At 42.9% G+C, this 18,869-nt stretch overlaps 1 protein-coding gene across 4 annotated transcripts in view; it reads left to right on the top strand.

Moving 5' to 3' along the window:
• mical1 (microtubule associated monooxygenase, calponin and LIM domain containing 1) overlaps positions 1-18,869 on the top strand; it is a 98,306-nt gene that overhangs the window by 8,710 nt on the left and 70,727 nt on the right. The window contains exon 1 of one of the 4 annotated variants that reach the window (XM_060937364.1): positions 14,984-15,275. The exons of the other annotated variants lie outside the window; for them this stretch is intronic. The gene's annotated coding sequence lies outside the window, so the exon portion shown is untranslated. Of the gene's footprint in view, positions 1-14,983; positions 15,276-18,869 lie in introns of those variants that run through there. 4 annotated transcript variants of the gene reach the window in all.

The following is an 18,869-nucleotide window of genomic DNA, read 5'->3' as shown; positions in this document are numbered from 1 at the left end:
TTACACACATTTGTAAAGGTTGGAGTAAAATACAGTAGTCTATTAAGTAAAATATTCATTTTATTAAAAATGAAAAACATCAATAACAAGTGTTGGCAGGCAAAACAAACCTCGCCCGGTCGCACTTATGATGAATATGAAGGAAGATATTGCGAAAAAAAAATAGGTACCCTAAGGGTACATGCGGCTACTGTTTATAAATAAAATTGTTTTCTGATCCCGTGTCCATACAGTGAATCTAGCATATATATATATATATATATATATATATATATATATATATATATATATATATATATATATATATATATATATATTTACTCTATGAGGCAGTAGGCGCAAAAATGAAGCGTAATCTGAAAATGAACAATTTAAGAATCACAGAAGTAAATATACCAAGTGTCTGTACTTTTATATTATTCTACTCTTACCTCTTACAGTTTTTGAAACTGAAACCTCCAAACAGAGGCTGAGCGACCCGCTGTCACCATGACCCAGACTCTTATTTCCTGGAAATGGCCCAGCGCTAGAGCTCAGTGGAACGCACATTCCCTCTGTAATAAGCATAAACATGTCTGAAAGCGATTTCTTTAGTCTAGTCCATTTATTTCGAATGGTGAACCGAATTGTTTACACTCACTGGCCATTTTAATCAGAACACGTGCATGCGCAGTGCACGACTGTTACGCTCTTACATTCTTACAGCACGATGACGTAGTGGCTAGCACCTCTATACGAGGCAGTAGCCACAACAAAAACGATTTTGACCTTTTTGGTGACCTTGACCGGATGACCCTCAATGTTGGAAGTTCTATTTGAGACCAATGCCCATCTATCCTCAAAGTTTCATGACGATTGGTCCAGCCGTTTTCCCGTAATATCGTTAACAAAGAAAAAAACCCGACCGAAAACAATACTTCGCATACATACAAACATAATTTTTTGACAACGACAAGTATATTAATTTTGCAACCAAAGTCACCTACCCTTTTAATTTCCACGCGGTAGTGAAACGTGATGTCATCGGCAGGTTCCCCTTCTTGTGTGACGTGGCACAGATTATCAGCAATGGCGGATAGAACGCGATTTCCACTTGTCGATTGCTGTGCTGATATTCACCATCGACTGTCTCCTTTGGGCATCACTTGCTATTTTCCTTCGCTTCTTTTCCGAAGCTGACAATCGCGTTCTATCCGCCATTGCTGATAATTTGTGCCACATCACACATGACGTGGTACACAAGAATGGGAACCTGCCGATGACATCCCGTTTCACTACCGCGCGGAAATTAAAAGGGTAGGTGACTTTGGTCGCAAAATTAATATACTTGTCGTTGTCAAAAAATTGTTTGATATATCATTTTGAAGCTAAAAGATTTCTCTGTCTAGTCATGTTGTCATAAAATATATTGTATTTTATGCCAAAAAAATACATCCAATGGTGGAATGGCACTTTAAACTTTTATGGGCATGTTTACTTCCTCCATTTGCTTTTCTATTCTTTATCTTTCAGCGGTCTGTAAAAAGAGAGAGAACTCTGATTTCGTGTTTAAATCTATTTGTACAGTCAGTCATACAACAGCTCTTTCACATTAGTGCTGTGTTTTAATACAACATGAAACAACTTTAGTAATATAATGAAAGGAAGAATTTAACATTTAGCAACTTGTTACTCTACTAACTTTCTCCTCTCGGGCTAATCTGTGAAGAATTTATTTTAAATAGCAGCACAAAGTTCGCAATTTGTGGATTTAAAAAAAATAATAATATATTGCTCTCTCTAGCCCTTTGTCTGAACCAGGGTTATCAGGGCTCTACATTAACTTTTGAAACCACTTGTCCTGTCGGGCAAGTTGAAAGGAAATTTACTTGTCCAAATGTGAAGTTGACTTGTCCAAAGAAATATTTGAGAAAAAAAAAAAAACACAAACTATTTGTAACCCAACAATCTTTATTGCATTTGTTTCCGAATTCACAACATATGCATAATATCTGTGAATCAAAAGTAATCAATACTTAATATAGTGAGGCAAAAGTTCAAAAATATAGTAAAACAGACTGATTGATTGATACCATAATTCACCAATTATTATGCTGAAGTTCAGAAGCAATATATTCCAATAGAGTAGAAATTATGAACATAAAATTTTAAGAACAAAATAACTATACTATGAGATCCAGAAACACGAACCATTATATATACACAGATCAGTACTCTGCAGTTCAGGAACAAATATCACAAAAAGTAACATTATCATAAAATTTATGACTTGATGAGATATCACTAGTTTGGACAAGAAAAACAAATAACAATGCTACAAATAAAAACAACTAATTAACAAAAATCTATTCACTGCAGAAAAAATTGGACTCCAATCAGTAATTTATTTATGAGAAATTGAAAACCAGAAAATTTAAATTATTTTCATTTTTAAATTATTAACTTTGAATATATATCCTCCACTGATTAATCGTTGTTGTCTAATTATTCAGTGTGGCTCCTGTATGGTATTTAATGGTCAAAAGAGAATTAATAATTTCAAATCATCCATAATTATATCTAAATTATAGAGCCCTATGTTTCAAATTCCTAAACTCCCATTACTAATTAGTTAATTAATACAGACGGTAACCTAATTAGCAGCCATTTGACAGCTTGGTATTTCATAGATAACTTTCCCCACTCCTGCCTCACTCCATGTCAATCCACACGCATGCAGGCGCGCATTCCCCGCCAGCACACGCTCGGCTATATAATGAACACCATCAACAACAATTCAAAGATTTGGAAATTACCACACACTCAACGTAAATATACAGTTGAATAATGATCCTGCCAACAGAAATGTCAACAAATCCACGTGTATGACACGATTAAAACCAATCATAAACGACCGTTTACTTTTCAGCTCAAATACACGAAGCGGTATTGGCCGGTTTCGCGAGTGGAATATTGCGCATGCGCACATCGCTCTTTCCGAATAGAAACATCCGGCGATTCATCAAAACAATTTGTCGAGTGAGATGCTTTGGAAATCATGTGAATAAACTGATAAATTTGATATGTAACCTGAATATCGGCGTATTTTGTCACTTGTCCGATCTGACAAGTAACTGAGACGATGAACTTGTCCGACATTAAGTATCACTTGTCCCAGACAAGCATTAATGTCGAGCCCTGGTTATTGCATAGTGAAACTAAAACTAATGGTTCTGAGACGTTTTCCTAAACTCAAAAACAATTTATATGAAGAAAATATAAACTAAAAAGTAAATGAAACAAATAACGATTGCTAAAAACTTAACAAAAATAAAATAATTCTCCTGATCTTTTCAAGATGGCAAACGTCATATCCATTCAAGGTGTCACACTTGCAAAATTCTGTGTAGCTACCGTATAGCAAACCTATGTACACGTGCTTTCAGTCTGAAACAAATGTATCACACATGCTAGTTTTATCTTGAAATGTTGATATCCTCAGTGATAAGCACATGTATTAATGCTTGATATTTTTTGTCCTTAACTCAAATTACTGAAACTGTAATAAACTAAAATGAAATAGAAACGAGTCCAGGAAATAAAAACTAAAGCTGAACTGTACCAAATCAGATAGATCATGATCACCATTCTTAAGAATCCAAAATTAAGTAGATAAACAAAAAAATTGAACTTAACCAGCCTTATAAGAAAAAAAACTACGAACTTGTTGCATATATTTATTTAATTGAATGAAATAAAATGAGTCATCCGTTTAGTATATTGTACAGAGCTGTGTTACTTCCACCTACAGTGAAGGCATGTGTATTCCTGCTATTGTACATTATACATACAGGCCACTTTTTCCATGGAATAAAAACATTTATTTTTTCGCGGTCCAAATCCTGCGCTCTGATTGGCTGGCGAGTGGGTCCGTATCCTACGATACGGACCCTGGTTACGGACCTCTGGCGACTCGCTTGTTCACAACAACAAACATGGTAGCATTTTTTTTTTGTCAACATTTTTTTTTTTATAGAACTTATTTATAAGATGATCAAAAACCTTATAAATTTTTGCCAGCATTTCTCAGGAAAATAGCATTAATTTTACAGCATGGATAGCGATAACGACAGCCTTCACAGTGAAGTCGAGTTTTACTACCCTGAGGAAGAAGAAATAAAACATTTCAGGAGAAAGCTAACACCGAGCAAGAACATGGCTGAATCCTGAATGACTCCTATTGGTATAAATGGGGGACTACATAGGCAGCAAAATTTAGTTTTGTTTTGTTTTTTTTTCCTGCCATGGAAGTGCACTTGTATACCGAGGAGAAAGCCGTGAAATGAGGATTCAAAATAGCATTAATTTTACAGCATGGATAGCGATAATGACCGTCTTCACAGCGGAAGCGAGTTTTACTACCCTGAGGAAGAAGAAATAAAAGAAAACATTTCAGGAGAAAGCTAAAAACCTTTAACTTGCTAACGCCGAGCAAAAACATGGCTGAATCCTGAATGACTCAATTTTGTATAAGTAGGAGACTACATGGGCGGCAAAATGTAGTGGTTTTTTTTTTTTTTTTTTTTTTTTACCCCCCCTGCTATGGAAGTGCACTTGTATACTGAGGAGAAAGCAATTTGCATTACAGCCGTGAATGAGGATTCAAAAGGGCGATTCGGCTCGGTTTTCCCTTTTGGGTGCTCTTGTTTTCTGTTAGAATTTCTCATCTCATTTTCTTCCGCTTATCCGGGGCCGGGTCGCGGAGGCAGCAGTCTGAGCATGGAAGCCCAAACTTCCCTCTCTCCAGACACCTCGGCCAGAACACCAAGGCGTTCCCAGGCCAGCCGAGAGACATAGTCCCTCCAGCGTGTCCTGGGTCTTCCCCGGGGCCTCCTCCCGGGGGGGACATGCCTGGAACACCTCCCCAGGGAGGCGTCCAGGAGGCATCCGAAAGAGATGCCCGAGCCACCTCAGCTGATTCCTCTCGATGTGGAGGAGCAGCGGTTCTATTCCGAGCTCCTCCCGAGTGACTGTGCTTCTCACCCTATCTCTAAGGGAGCGCCCAGCCACCCTGCGAAGGAAACTCATTTCGGCCGCTTGTATCCGCGATCTTGTTCTTTTAATGCAGCGAGGTTTGCTGCATTAAAAGCGGAAGATTTAAAGAGACTGATGCGCTGAACACCTGAAAGGCTACCAAAACTTCACTGGATATTCATGCAGATTTACAAGAGAAAAACGTACCAACAGGGACACAAAAACTGGAAAAGAGACCAATAGCGGATATATAAAATTCTACTTGGAGGTCAGGAAAAAGTGACCTTTTTTTACAAGAGGACTTCACTCATGGACTTCACTCAGCAAAGCCCTTTTGTTTTGAACAACTGCAGCGTAACAATTAACTCCAACCAAAAGTAACTTTGAACTTGAACCATCAACCTGGATATAGCTTGTATATAAGTTGGGTGGTTGTCCAGGCTTTTTGGACTTGTACCATTTTTATTGTTAGAACTTTGACTTTGTACAGTACATTGGATCGACATAACATTTGAATTACATTCGATCAGAATCAGCATTCAATATTGGTAAGTTACCCCCCTGTTCTTAACTTTTTGTAAAATGTATAACCGTTCCATCGAATGTGTATGTATAATAATAATATTGGCTGCCTTTTTTCGTGGTATAACGGATGTATTCCATTCAGCTACTCGTCTTCGACTTGTTCAATATCATGAATGGAATATATCTGATACACCACTCTATACTGTTTAAACCAGACAATTACAGCTAGGAAAAACTAAGATTACGCAGCCTGATAATGGTCATAAATTTGTATCACAATTTATCGTTACTCAGTATATCGTTATATCCCTAGCTGTTCTTCAGGTGTTTCTTTCAGAATCTTGCCTGTGTTTCAATATGCGGAATAATTCGCAGTACTGTGGCATTTAAATGCTAAATTGAGGTTTTTTATTGCATGTTTAACAAAGAGTTTTGTCACGGACACTTTGACCAGGGTGGCTAAACTGCTCTTTTTTTTTTTTTTTAACCTAGGTAAACAGTATGCTGCGTAATGAATTTGAAGGGCGAACGGCACACTCCCTGCCTGGTTGAATCATTTGGCTGTACTGAACTGTAAACAGTGCCCCAGGGTACACAGTGCTGCACAGTAGAGGAGCCAAGCAGCAAGAGGTGGCGATAAAACGGATTTCCATATTAGGGTTGATGTTAACCCTCTGGAGTCTAATGGCCCTTTTCCACTACCCTTTTTCAGCTCACTTCAGCTCGCTTCAGCTCACTTCAGCCCGACACGGCTCGCGTTTCGACTACCAAAAACCAGCACGACTCAGTTCGCTTCAGCCTTGCTTAGCCCCTAAAACTCGCACCGTTTTGGAGTGGGGCTGAAGCGAGCCAAAGCGAGCCGAGTGAGGCTGGGGGCGTGAGCAGACACTCCCCTGTGCACTGATTGGTGAGGAGGAGTGTCCTCACATGCCCACACACGCCCCGCGAGCACGCTGGGATCTGTAAACACCGTAAACCCGGAAGAAGAATAATTACGAATTACGAGAATTTCTGAAGCCTTATGCGCCTCGCCTCATCTATACGCTCTTGCCAGTATCTGTTGGCGTTGTCGGTGACAACAAGCCACAGAACCAAGACCAGCAACACTAACGACTCCATGTCCATGTTTATTGTTTACTATCCGGGTCGTGAGACTACCGCTTAAAAGATCACTGATGTCACTGTTTGCGCCGCTTAACGACATCACGTGACGTCCACTCACTTTCGCTAACTCCACCCAATGTGTCCACCCACTTCCAGCCAGCACGGTTCAGCGTGGTTGTAGTCGAAATGCAACTCCAACAGCCCCGCTCAGCTCGACTCAGCACAGCACGGCTCAGCCCGACTCAGCCGCGTTTGTAGTGGAAAAGCGGCATTTGAGGCTGTTTGCAACACCCTGACATTTTCAAGTTGTATTCTGAAAAGCCTAACAAAAAATAATATGAAAGTAAAGTGAATGTAATACAAACACGTTTTATTTAAATTGAGTGTAAACACAACTGTACAAAAAACAGGTTTTAGAGGTCTTCAAACAGTGCAAGAAAACACACAATAAATATATCTAGCCAAGACTTTTGAAGTTTGAACCTTGTAAACAGAAGTGTTGGCTGCATAAAAGTAAAAAGAGCATTTAGAAATGTTTTGTTGTTTCCATACAAAATGTAAAAAAGTAATTGTATGTCAAGCCAGTGTCTCTGTTAGTCGAATACTAATTAGATGGGCGTGAAACACCTCTGATGGCCCCCACCCCCCTGTCACTTTCCATGTGCTCTGGCAGGACATTGCCTTTGCCTTCTGGCTGAATGGGGCGTGCTTTCACCTCTGAATAGCCACTCAAGCACCGGGTACTTTACATGTGAATAGCAATAGGTGTGGCCTCGGGGGCTGCTGCAGTCAGACAGTACAGAAAATCCAAAGATTTCTTTTCACTCTCTTTAAAAAGGGCCAGCTATATAATTTATTTCATATATATATATTTGAAAACAAGAAGTTTCAAGGTTTTTAATGGTGTCACTTATATGTTTGAATGACAAAAACTCACAGGGTTACAGATGTGTTTTTGGAGAAGTGTCAAATTGCCCACCGGCGGGCACTAATGCCGCTTTTCCACTACAAACGCGGCTGAGTCGGGCTGAGCCGTGCCGTGCTGAGTTGGGCTGAGTCGAGCTGAGCGGGGCTGTTGAAGTTGCATTTCGACTACAACCGCGCTGAACCGTGCTGGCTGGAAGTGGGTGGACACATTGGGTGGAGTTAGCGAAAGTGGATGGACGTCACGTGATGTCGTTAAGCAGCGCAAACAGTGACATCAGTGAGCTTTTAAGCGGTAGTCTCACAACCCGGATAGTAAACAATAAACATGGAGGACATGGAGTCGTTAGTGTTGCTGGTCTTGGTGCTGTGGCTTGTTGTCACCGACAACGCCAACAGATACTGGCAAGAGCGTATAGATGAGGCGAGGCGCATAAGGCTTCAGAAATTCTCGTAATTCGTAATTCTTCTTCTTCCGGGTTTACGGTGTTTACAGATCCCAGCGTGCTCGCGGGGCGTGTGTGGCCATGTGAGGACACTCCTCCTCACCAATCAGTGCACAGGGGAGTGTCTCCTCACGCCCCTAGCCTCACTCGGCTCGCTTTGGCTCGCTTCAGCCCCACTCCAAAACGGTGCGAGTTTTAGGGGCTAAGCAGGGCTGAAGCGAGCCGAGTCGTGCTGTTCTTTGGTAGTCAAAACACGAGCCGTGTCGGGCTGAAGTGAGCTGAAGCGAGCTGAAGTGAGCTGAAAAAGGGTAGTGGAAAAGGGCCATTAGACTCCTCCAGAGGGTTAAGAGCAGGAATCGTGACTGGATGTAATTAGGTACATTTGCTACTGTTTAATGTTTTAATCCAGCATGATATAAAGCGGGGGTCATCAAACTACGGCCCGCGGGCCGACTCCGGCCCGCCACCCCCCCCTTTGACTGGCCCCCCAGCCCCTCTGCCCCCCACCACTTGAACCGGCCCTATGAGGCAATCCCCAAAAGTGGTCATGGCCTATTTTTTTTAAATTGCTTTTTGGCAAATAATAACATGTCTGCATCTTGTATTTTGTTGATTTTACCAATTAAAATTGATATTTAGTTATAAAATGAATTATTCATATTTTCTGAATTTTCGTCATATGCTCGCGATCAAGCAGCGACAGGCAGCGCACGCGCAGAGAACTGTCAGTGTTCAGGACAGCAAAATGGCTAGCGGTCAGCGAAAAGCTGACAGAGTGCAGAGTTTTTAAAGAACAGTGGACCACCGATTTATTTTTTTCGTTCAGTGTAAGGACCGTGCAGTTTGTCTTGTATGTAAAGAAAGTGTGTCGGTTTTCAAAGAATATAATCTGCATCATCACTACGAAACCCGCCACAAAGAGTATGCTAGTTTGCGAGGGCAAACGAGAAGACAGGATTTGGAGGATGAAATGCGGACTGGCTGCACAACAATGTATTCCTTCGCCAAACCCAGATCAACCAGGCTGCTGTCCGAGCTAGCTATGGACCCATCCCACGTGACGTCACGACAAATGCGGCTGCCATTTTGGACATGAACTACCAGTAGTCTACCACAGCCAACAACGAGGAACGACGGCGAAGCATCGAAAGGAATATAGCCATCAAAGAAAGTTTTTACTTTCAGCAAGACTTCCATCATGCCATTATATTGTTGTGCACCTGGATGTAATAACCATCAACACACAAGGCAAGATTTATCATTTTATCGGATCCCGACAGATGCTGACCGACGGAGAAGATGGATGGTCTCTAAAATATTGGCAAAATGATGTTTATTGACCGCAATCGTGTGTAACGGGAAGCATTTGCATATCCGAAGTGTTGTGTTTACATCAAAGATAAAATAAACCGATATGACAACGACTGCTGCTGCCAGGTTGGGGACACAAACTAGTAGAAAGGAAGTGTGCCAACACACTTCCTTTGTGGTCGATTCTGCTTTAAGGTAAGATGCATTTAATTATTCGTCTGCTGTGGGTTTGGAATCGGTAGCCTGACCGATTCGTTCATGTTTGTGGTGCCATTTGTTTGTTGACGCGTGTTGAAATGGAAGATTGGTTGTTGACATGATTTCCAGTGATGCTTTGGTGCTGCTGTGGATCAGATGTGTTGAGTAGCCTGACCGTTTTTTTTTTTTTTTTGCGTGTGGTATCATTGTTGACGCGAGGTTGTTTTTTGAACATGCCAATGCGGACACGATTTCCCCTGATGAGTTATGACTTCAGACGCGATGTGCGTGTGGAGGTGTGGAGTCCGCGTGATGTGCGTAAGAGAGGCTTCTCATGTGTTTAGAGATCCGCGCTCTGAGACAAGCGCAAGCACACACACACACCCCCCCCCCCAAGGGAAAAAGGAACCCCCCGAAAATATCGGCATAGTTCGAACACTGGGTTGGAGAAAATAATGGCAAATAGTGAGTGCACAAACCATAGAAGGTAAACTGTACACAGCGCCAGGGCAGTGTGATAGTATGTCTACTTTTAGATTGTGTTAGCTTATCAATGAACACACTCGTCACTCGACGAGTTTCACGTCTTTACGACGGATACTTAAATGTGTGTTAGGTATTATTGTTGCAGTCTAAGCAGTCATTGTAGCAACTAGATGAGCGAGAACCGAAAGGGTCTGTGCCATAAACCGTTATTTCTTCATGTCCAAAATGGCGGTCGCGTTTACGAAGGTCATGTGAGTGGGAAGGGTCTATAAGGTAGCTACCCTTGGAAAGCCGTTTACTGATGGGGACTTTGTTAAAGTATGCATGCTTGCTGTGGCCAAGGAGGTGTGTCCCAACAAGAAGGATGCGCTCAACGCGGTGAGTCTCTCCGCACCTACCAGGCGAACCGAAGATTTGGCGGACAACGTGCATGACCAGTTGAATGAGAGAGCGTCAGAATTCGAGTTTTTTGCTTTGGCCATGGATGAGAGCAATGACGTGCAGGACACAGCACAACTGCTGTGATCTATTGCTCATATTATTATAATTTCACTGTTTTTTAAATGCATTTATTTTATAGGCCTATTTATTTGACCTTTATTAAGTGCTGCACACAATTATTATTAATATTATTATTAATATCAACAGGCCTACCTACAATTTATAATTTTTCACACACCTTTGCCAGTGTCAATCACCTCAACTAGGCAGATGTTTCTTACCTTGACAGCTTTGATGTTATTTTCATTAGAAAATAAGTAAATGGAATATCTGTGGTATTTCAAATTAAAACAAAGTGTGAAGACTCGATTACTACTTTTGCAAACCACTAGTAAAGATAAACAAATATGTGCCAGGAATCAAGTGTTGATATATTGTAGTAGTGGGGATGGCTGTGCCAGGCCAGTAATCTCTACTACACAATGAGGCCTGCTGGTGGTCATATTTGTCTGGATCATACAATTCTACGTTATATAGCTGACCCGGGCGGCACGGTGGTGTAGTGGTTAGCGCTGTCGCCTCACAGCAAGAAGGTCCGGGTTCGAGCCCCGTGGCCGGCGAGGGCCTTTCTGTGCGGAGTTTGCATGTTCTCCCCGTGTCCGCGTGGGTTTCCTCCGGGTGCTCCGGTTTCCCCCACAGTCCAAAGACATGCAGGTTAGGTTAACTGGTGACTCTAAATTGACCGTAGGTGTGAATGTGAGTGTGAATGGTTGTCTGTGTCTATGTGTCAGCCCTGTGATGACCTGGCGACTTGTCCAGGGTGTACCCCGCCTTTCGCCCGTAGTCAGCTGGGATAGGCTCCAGCTTGCCTGCGACCCTGTAGAACAGGATAAAGCGGCTAGAGATAATGAGATGAGATAGCTGACCCGACCCCGGCCCCCCATCGCAGTCAGGAACGACAATGTGGGCCCCCAGAGAAAAAAGTTTGGTGACCCCTGATATAAAGTGTCCTAATGCTGCAGGAACAGTATGAATATTAAATTATACAGTGAAGGAAACTGGTAGAAAGTGTTGTTCGGAAGATACTCTTCCACTTCAATAGGAACACTGGTACCACTGATCTGGGATTTTCACACACAACAGGTTTTAGAGTTTGGAAAGAAAAAAAAAAATCCGTGTTGATCGCGGTCGGAGAAGAATGGTCCTACCCGTTCAAGCTGACAGGAAAGCAACGGTAACTCAAATAGTCGCTCTTTATATTCGTGGTGAGCAGAAAAGCCTGTCAGAAAACACATGTCAAAGCTTTGAGGTGGATGGGAGACAACAGCAGAAGCCCACGTCAGGTTTCACTCGTCAATCAAAACAGGAATGTCTGACTACAGTGGGAACATGCGGTTCAAGATTAGAAATACTTTTTCCAAACCACTTCAGTATAACAGTCACATCATGGTGCGCTGCGATGGACCGGTGCTCAGGGTTTATCGCAGACGCTGAACAGGATAAAGCGATCGCTGAAGATGAATGTGTCCGGGATGATACTGATTGGATCTTTTCATCGGACACAGAAAATGGATTCTCTTAATCCTTCACGCATTTCTGCAAGCTTGCCGAGAATCAGCTTGGTTCTTAACAGGAAGTCGGTATTGGACAAGACTCGGAGCTGATATTGGTATTTTATTGACGATGCAAAAGTCCTTTATGCATGTGCATCAGCACACCCCTCACAAAGGCTATACCATCAGCCAGTCCGAGCTCGGGATCATCGTACAGGAGTTTGTAAAGCTTCTGTATGTTTAGTAAAATGCCTGGTTTCTGATTTGCATAGCATTTTTATTGTAGTTAAATTTTACTTTTGACAGAACTTTTTCTTTCTTTCATTCACTCTTGATCGCTTGCTTACATTTTACATGCATTTGCATTTATGGCGTTTGGGAGACGCCCTTATCCGGGGTGACTTACCGTACAGAAGTGCTTTGAAGTCTCTATCAATAAATACATCCTGATACTGGTTCATAAGGTCATAAAAGAAGAATATCAGTCTAAAAGTCTCTGTTGCAGAGGTAGGATGGCATGCTTGCTTGCTTTTCTCCGAATTCTGAGGTTTGAATTGAATATTAACTAAAGCTCTTGACCTTAGCAGTTGTACATGTATACACACACCTCTCACCAATCCAGAGTGAACATCAGTATGGCTTCTCAACGATGGTGACAACTGAGGGTTAGTTGGATATAACTTTAATACAAACACATCAAACATCAGAATAGGGAAATGAATGTGATCTCGGCAACTTTGACCTCGTGAATTACTCTCTAAAACAGGGTAGATCATTTTAGAGAGACCAGTAAGAGTAAGCTGGTGTCCAACTGAAAACCCCTATCTCCTTTCAGGTCTCCCTCCAAAGCCACTCCTCCAAAATACTTGAACGCGCACTGCCTGACTACTGCTGTAGGACGAGTCCATGAGAGAGTGGGAGAGCGAGTGTGTGGGGGGTGAAAAGCACAGTGCAGTGCATCGTTGTTGTATCCAACTAACCCTCAGTTGTCACCATTGTTGAAAAGCCATACCGATTGTTCACTCTGGATTGACCTCTTGCTTTTGCTGCCTTTACATGCTCATCTTACTTCCCTTTTGTGAAGGAATTACGAGTATGTCATGAGTTAAAATAGTGGACGCAAGATTCCTTCTCACCTGGGTTATTTTCTGGGGGAAATTCTATCTTGATTTTGCGACTCGCATGCTAAATAGCACTGATCGATATCAAGCAAAGTGTACACAGATTACAGATTAGATTATCCGCACAGGGGCGGCACGGTGGTGTAGTGGTTAGCGCTGTCGCCTCACAGCAAGAAGGTCCGGGTTCGAGCCCCGTGGCCGGCGAGGGCCTTTCTGTGCGGAGTTTGCATGTTCTCCCCGTGGGTTTCCTCCGGGTGCTCCGGTTTCCCCCACAGTCCAAAGACATGCAGGTTAGGTTAACTGGTGACTCCTAAATTGACCGTAAGTGTGAATGGTTGTCTGTGTCTATGTGTCAGCCCTGTGATGACCTGGCGACTTGTCCAGGGTGTACCCCGCCTTTCGCCCGTAGTCAGCTGGGATAGGCTCCAGCTTGCCTGCAACCCTGTAGAAGGATAAAGCGGCTAGAGATAATGAGATGAGAAATGAGATTATCCGCACAAGCAACAGCTAACGATGGCTGTAGTGATAACAGTAAACAATTGCGTACAATCCACTACTGAAACTGTAGTCTTCTCAGTCATGTTGAAAGGTTGAAGGTCATCCCAGCTCGGGAACTCGGGTGTCAAAATGACTTCCAAACTTCTAACTTGAAATGACATGTTGATGGGGCGTTCATGTGCAAGTTTCAGTTCCAATTGGTGTAACTGGAAATTTTGGCTGTCTTTTCTCTGCCACTCTTGTGCAACTAGCTTTAGCATTATGTCTGCCTAGCTTTGTGGAAGACTCCAGTCACGAGCAGTGAGTGCAGGGGCAAAGTGCGTATAGTAAGGCAGACGGGAAGGTAGGCCATCTGGACTGAATGACCGACTTTTTACAGCCCTGCAACTGCCACAGGTGACGGAGTGTTTGATTTATTCATTGCTATCAGGACGCAAATTGAATTTATAGCAAAAATAAGACGGCACGGTGGTGTAGTGGTTAGCACCGTCACCTCCCAGGAAGAAGGTTCTGGGTTCGAGCCCAGCAGCCGACGGGGGCCTTTCTGTGTGGAGTTTGCATGTTCTCCCCGTGTCTGTGTGGGCTTTCTCCGGGTGCTCTGCTTTCCCCCACAGTCTAAAGACATGCAGGTTAGGTTAATTGGTGGCTCTAAATTGACCGAAGGTGTGAATGGTTGTTTGTGTCCATGTGTCAGCCCTGCGATGATCTGATGACTTGTCCAGGGTGTACCCTGCCTCTCGCCCTTAGTCAGCTGAGATAGGCTCTAGCTTGCCTGTGACCATGCACAGGATAAGCGGTTACAGATAATGGATGAGTGGATGGAAATATCACAAAAATGTTTCTGGGGAAAAAAAAAATTTACCCTGCCTTTAACGTTAAAATGCGTTAATATAGTCTGCTGCCACCATCTGGTGAAAGGAAGAATTGCAGCGTGTTGGCCAGGAGGCCATCGGGCCGTGTGTGGTCCTGGGGCCAGGCTTTGGACACCCCAGACCCCACCCCCAGAACATCAGAAACATTTGGTTTTGTCCAAAGTTCGGGCTGAAAGCAAACATTTGACATGTCTACTTTGAGACCGTACATACTAGTCTGGCTAATGCAACAAAGCTCTACGAGCTATAAGCTCGCAACAGGCCCTCATGTTGCGTCACGCTTAGGATGGGCGGGCCCAGGCTAGTACATACAGGATATTTCGCAAACGTGAAGTGGAAATGTTTTTGTTTGGGTGTTTTTTTTTTAAATATAAGTCTTGGCTAGACTCTGCTTATGCTGGATAAGGAACCAATATAAACGAGATCGCCAAGACAAGTTTGGGCAAACTCACCGGTGAAAAGATCTCTATGTAAAGGTGTACAAGATTGCTAGCAAAGTATGATTTGATCAAATTTTTGGAGAGCTACGGTACATGCCCTAGAGGAATGGACATAAGCCAGGTTAAGGGAGTTTGTACTCGTATACTGGCTGTCAAAATATCCATGATGCTCCTGTGCTGCAGTCAGAAAGAAACGTTTCAGCTGAGGACTGCGTGTAGTTTTAGAAATATATAACAACAACTCTGAATAGGGCTTGCATTAGCTTTTGGACTTTTAATGGACTCTGCTTCATAATTAGTCAGAATGACTGCTTACTAAAAATGACTGTCAGACAAGCACGAGGTAATGATTCATCATGGTTTAAGGTTTTTTATCTCTGGGTCATGGTTCCGTGCATATATGGTTCCATTCTCGTTTATTTCCTTGTCTGTTCCAGGCGCTGTAGTTAAAATATTTATCCTGAACAGATGTTCATTTAACCTGAGGCTCTTGAGCATGTTCAATATATGCGCAAAGCTGTCTCGACCATACGCTTACAGATTGTGATCATCACAGTTTCAGGAAGTGGTCATGAGGGGTGTGTGTGTGTGTGTGTGTGTGTATAGCCAGCATAGAATGACCACATACCATAAACCTAGATAATAGAACCTTTTAAGTCCCCCACCACCACTTGAAAGTGTTTTTTTTTTAGGCTCTTTTGCAACAACCTCTGTAACATCTGTGACGCACAGAAAGAAATGCACCACTGCAAAAGTTCCTGTATTTGTATACTTGCTTTTGGTGTTTTGTGTAGTACAATTTGATGATTGCGTTTTGTTTAATCGAGGTGTGTCAGGACATCCATCAAAAATGTCAATAGCAGATTCAGGATGTAAACTATTCCACTTGAGAAGCCACAATTTTACAAAGAACAGAATTCGTCGTCAGTGGATGGACACTAACCCGGATACAGACGCAGTCACGTGTTCCAGAGGATCGAGCCAAGTTTTCAAAAGGAAAAATAAGTAGAACTGATTAGCATTAAAAAAAAAAATGCCCCTAGTTCAGCGAATTTAGTGTCTTTAAACATGAACCTTCTGTAGCTCCTGTGTTGTGGCTTGTTGTTGCTATGCATCACGTGAAGTTGTTCAGAACGGGCTTGTTCCTGACTTGCTCAAACAATGGAAACACTATTTAAGGATGACTGGAATGAAGTAATGAAGTTAACTATATAGGCAAAAGTATGCGTGTGGGTCTTTCCCAAACCTTTACCACAAATGAAACATCTAAAACACATGCTCGTCTCAACTATCTGTTTCTTAGGGCCTTGTTTGTTTGTTTTGTTTGTTTGTTTGTTTGTTTGTTTGTTTGGCTCATTTTTGATTAAAAAAAAATGCACCTCACTCACTCACTCACTATCCGTTTACGTCATTATGTTCCACCCGGGGGCGGGTATGACGTTGCATGTGAGTATTCACAGCCTTCTTCCAGGCAACCCGGTCAGTGGCCATTTCCGGGGACAGATGGAATGTCTTCAGGTCATCAGCGACCACCTCGGCCCACGTCTTCCTGGGTCTGCCTCTTCTCCTGGTGCCAGCGACCTCCAACTTCTCAATGGCTGATATTGGGCCAGATGCTCTTTTGGTGTGGCCAAACCACCGAAGCCGTCCACGGCGAAGTGCGGCTTCAAGGGGGACAATTTCAAGTTTGTCCCAGATATCACTTAGGCTGGTTTCATCATTGGGATTCAGGCCACACATCCACCTCAACATAGCCCACTCATTCCTTTCAAGTCTTGACAGGTCGACCTTTTTAGGGGCCCAGCACTCACTTGCGTAGAGCAGGGCACCCCTGACACAGCTACCATAGACTCTACCCCTTGTTCTAAGCGATAAACTCTTGCATGTCAGCAAAGGGAGCAGCTCCCTGAACTTTCCCCAAGCAGCTCTTGCTCTTGCTATTATGGCAGCTTCACAGCCACCATCAGCACAGATGGTATCGCCAAGATAGCAGAAGGAATCTACTACTTCAAGGTGTTGTTTGTTCACCATAACATGATCACGCGGTCTGCCATCGATTGGGCGAGCTGTACCCCGACATCTGCTACATCTGGACAAGGGATCCGGTGTTAGTCTGCCAGATATGTTGCTGCATTTTTTTTTTTAATGTTTTTTTTTTTTTAATTGAGTGCATATGCTGCACTCAATTAACTTTGCACTGTTATCTGTTGCAGATGAAGTTTGCAGTTCTCCAGAAAGTCCTTACGTCAAAGATGATCTGTTGCAAGTTTTTTTTTGTGTGTGTTGCTACTGTACCTTGAAAGCGACGGAAGTTTGCTTTGCTCCTTGAAGGTGTCAAAAATGTCAGAAATGTTATGCTTTTGGTGTGACACAACTTTTAACGGGGCGGCACAGTGGTGTAGTGGTTAGCGCTGTCGCCTCACAGCAAGAAGGTTCTGGGTTCGAGTCCAGCGGTCGGTGAGGGCCTTTCTGTGTGGAGTTTGCATGTTCTCCCCGTGTCTGCGTGGGTTTCCTCCACAGTCCAAAGACATGCAGTTAGGTTAATGTGGGGTGCCCTTGAGCAAGGTACCGAACCCCTGACTGCTCCCCGGGCGCTGTAGTATAGCTGCCCACTGCTCTGGGTGTGTGTGCCTGTGTTCATGGCTTCAGATGGGTTAAATGCAGAGGATGAATCTCCCTGTGCTTGAAGTGTGCATGTGACAAAAATATAGGTTTCTTCTTCTTTTAATAGTCATAATGTTGCAGGTTCTCTGTTGGCTGACTTGTTGGCGTTCAATATCCAGCTGGTGGTTCAATTCTTAGAGCGACAATTGTTCTGTTGCGAACCATTTATGTCGCTAACGTGGTCGTGGTGAGGCATGTGTGGAGATTGTCACTGATCATGCTAATCCGGTTTACCTCTTTCCTTATGCTGTGTTCGTGCTGAGGTGCCATCCGTGTTAAGAGGTGCTTACATGCCATGCATGCAATACGTGCCAATCCATGGCAATTTTTAATAAAGCTGACACTTGGTGAACATCAACTGCATACGAGTTAGCTTTTTCAAAACACTTAAAAACTGTCCGGAGTGCTGCGCTAAAATGTACAAGCCCTCCGGTGCATGCGCTTTAGATTCTGGGGATGACCTTGGCTATGTGCAAGGAGTTTATTTTATTATATAAAATATTATTTATTAAATATTTAACAATTATTCGCCGAAGGTGAAGTGAAATATTGGTCAATACTAAGCGAGATGAAGTCGAGGTTATTATTCACTGAGACGGAGAATTGTTTTAGTATAAATACACAGGTGATTTTTATTTAAAAAATTTTTTTTCAAACTTCAAAAGCGGCATGGAAATGTCATAAAGGCGTGCACAGACTTGTCACTTATCCCAGGGTTCGAACTAGGTCTTTTATCATCACAGCAATCTTTCCTTACCGCTACGCCCACACTATTGCTGACACACATGTAAAAGTTGCTGCTACACTAAAGACTTGTCAACCTTGAAAATGCTGTCTTTTTATTTAATTTTCTATTGTTATCCCCACGCGACGGTGATGGCGCGCAGCCATGCGAATGTTCTATATTTAGACACGCCACTCCCCGTCCACGTACGGTAAGCACCCAGCGCGTAGCTGCCTGAGTAGTTCTGTGTGGAGATTGTCACTGATCATGCTAGTCCGGTTTACCTCTTTCCTTATGCTGTGTTCGTGCTGAGGTGCTTACGTGCCATGCATGCAATACGTGCCAATCCATGGCAATTTTTTTTTTTTTTGTAATTCACATTTTTTATTTTTTCAAACATATGCATAAGGACAATTACAACACCCAAACACAACATAGCCGCACAGCAGATCCCCCCCCCCTCTTCCCCTCCCCCAGCACACATCATAATGCACAGTACCTTAGGTCAGTTAGTATTGTACCTCATTTCTCACTGATCCTCCCCTTTAA

The sequence above is a fragment of the Neoarius graeffei genome, chromosome 13, assembly GCF_027579695.1.
Source record: "Neoarius graeffei isolate fNeoGra1 chromosome 13, fNeoGra1.pri, whole genome shotgun sequence".
Taxonomy (NCBI): Eukaryota; Metazoa; Chordata; class Actinopteri; order Siluriformes; family Ariidae; genus Neoarius; species Neoarius graeffei.
This window is presented reverse-complemented; position numbering and strand designations above follow the sequence as displayed.